This window comes from Propithecus coquereli, unplaced genomic scaffold (genome assembly GCF_000956105.1).
Source record: "Propithecus coquereli isolate 6110/MARCELLA unplaced genomic scaffold, Pcoq_1.0 Scaffold196, whole genome shotgun sequence".
Classification (NCBI taxonomy): domain Eukaryota; kingdom Metazoa; phylum Chordata; class Mammalia; order Primates; family Indriidae; genus Propithecus; species Propithecus coquereli.
In genome coordinates, this window is record NW_012144522.1 from 1,185,776 (window position 1) to 1,188,022 (window position 2,247).

Sequence of the window (2,247 nt, forward strand, 5' to 3'; positions counted from 1 at the left end):
CTAAAAATATATAGAAAAAATTAGCCGGGCATGGTGGCGCATGCCTGTAGTCCCAGCTACTTGGGAGGCTGAGGCAGAAGGATTGCTTGAGCTCAGGACTTTGAGGTTGCTGTGAGCTAGGCTGACGCCACGGCTGACTGAAACAAATGTCATCTCCCTGATCTTGAACATCTTTTCACTATGAATCAGATCACAGTCAGACCCTGAGATTAATAATGCAGCTACATCGTCTCTGCAGAGTGAATCAGGGAGTGTGTGCAAAACAAGAATGATGGTGCTGAAAAAGTACTCAATAAATGTGGCCTTGCTCCTCTCCTCCTTCACTAATAATCAAGTGTCACATTGGAGTCATTATTTACAAAGTGTCCAGTTAAAGGGAATTTTTAGATAATTTAAAATTTCCATGCATACTATTGTTTATAAATACTAGCATTGTTTAATATTATGTCATATGCATTTCCCTGTCTTATCACTATCTCTAAACCCACAGCTTTTTTTTTTTTTTTTTAAGCCAGTCAAATTTAGCAGTGGGGGGTTGAACACCAACTTTAGTGACACTAATGTTAATAAGTTCTCATAACCCACTACCATCAGACCAGCCATAAACCCACAGCTTCTTAGCTGCATATCTGCTTTAGTCCATTTGGGCTGCAATAACAAAATCCTTATGCTGGGTAATTATAAAAAACAGAAATTTATTGCTCATAGTTCTAGAGGCTGGAAAGTCCAACTTCAAAGCACCTGCAGATTTGGTGTCTGGTGAGGGCCCATTCCTCATACTGGCTTCTTCTGGCTGCATCCTCACATATAAAGGTGACAAACATGCTCTCTTCAGCCTCTTTTAAAAGGGTACTGCTCTCATTCTTGAGGGCGCAGCTATCATGAACTGATGGGGCCCATCACCTTGGGGGTTAGGTTTCAACATCTGAATTTTGGGGGGACACCAACACTCAGACCATAGCAGTATTACTCCATATCATGAATGTTTCATGATTTACTTCATCATTTCCATCATCTTGAACACTAACTGTGGTCAAGGGAATACAGACTTTGATTCTAGACTAACGGGTCTAAATCTCTTTGGGTCATATACACGCTTCTTAATGCCATGAAATTATAGCCTTTCCCTTCAGAGAAGAAAAAGAAAACAACAAAGATACACAGTAAGTGTGTATAATATTTCCCTTGGAAAGTTATAAATGAAGTTCAAGCAAGGACTTAGGTTGAGGATTCCTGTTCTAGACTATTTGAGGGGTGCTGGTTCATTTTGTGAACTTCCAAGAATGGATCATAATTTTTTTCCAATAAAGACAGGGTCTCACTATGTTGCCCAGACTGGCCTCAAACTCTTGGGCTCCAGTGATTCTCCTGTTTCAACCTCCTGAGTAGCTGGGATTATAGGTGCATGCAACCATGCCTGGCCATCACGATTGTCTTTTTATGTGTATTCTTCATGATCTATAAACATCCAGACCTATCACATAACAATAACAGTTGGTATTTACGGAGCACGTATGCTCCACAGGTTGTTCTATGGTGGTTTATGCATATTAATTCATTTTATCCTTTTCCCAAATATATCTTCATAAAGCTCAAAAAGGCAGGAAAAAGCACAGGTAGGACTAAAACCTTGATACTCTAGGTTAGGCTCAGCAAAATCCTGCCCTCAGGCCAAATACAGTCTGCAGGCTTGTTCTGTACGAACAAAGAGCTAAGAATGATTTCCACACTCTATAGGGCGGCGAAGACAAAAACGACAAACAACAAAGGAGGAGGAAGGAGCATAATTCCCCACTCCTTAAGAGTGAGCTGTGCATAGTGACTTCCAAAGAGTACAGTATGGAAAGGAAGAAAAAAGAGTGACCTACAGTGGAGAAAACTGACAAACACTACCTCAGCCAGGTGAAGATCAAGGTCAATCCCAACAGTCATCAATTATGTTGATAGTATGTGCCCTTGCTATGGTAGGATGAAAGTGGTATTCACCTCTCCGATCATCCTCTTCCAACCCCATAACCCCAGTCTAATAATGAGAAAAACACCAAAAAAATTCCAATAGAGGGCCATCCTACAAAATACTTCACCTCTCAAAACTGTCAATGTCATCAAAAGCAAGGAAAGTCTGAGAAACTGTCACAGCCAAGAGGAGTCCAAGGAGATGTAACAATGACATGTAATGTGATGTCCTGGATAGAATCCTGGAATAGATAAAGAATATTAGGTAAAAACTAAGAAAACCTGGGGAGC

At 40.6% G+C, this 2,247-nt stretch overlaps 1 protein-coding gene across 2 annotated transcripts in view; it reads right to left on the minus strand.

Moving 5' to 3' along the window:
• The window catches only part of ZNF331 (zinc finger protein 331), a 51,830-nt gene that overhangs the window by 20,536 nt on the left and 29,047 nt on the right, over positions 1-2,247 (minus strand). The window contains exon 1 of one of the 2 annotated variants that reach the window (XM_012643306.1): positions 2,085-2,145. The exons of the other annotated variant lie outside the window; for it this stretch is intronic. The gene's annotated coding sequence lies outside the window, so the exon portion shown is untranslated. Of the gene's footprint in view, positions 1-2,084; positions 2,146-2,247 lie in introns of those variants that run through there. 2 annotated transcript variants of the gene reach the window in all.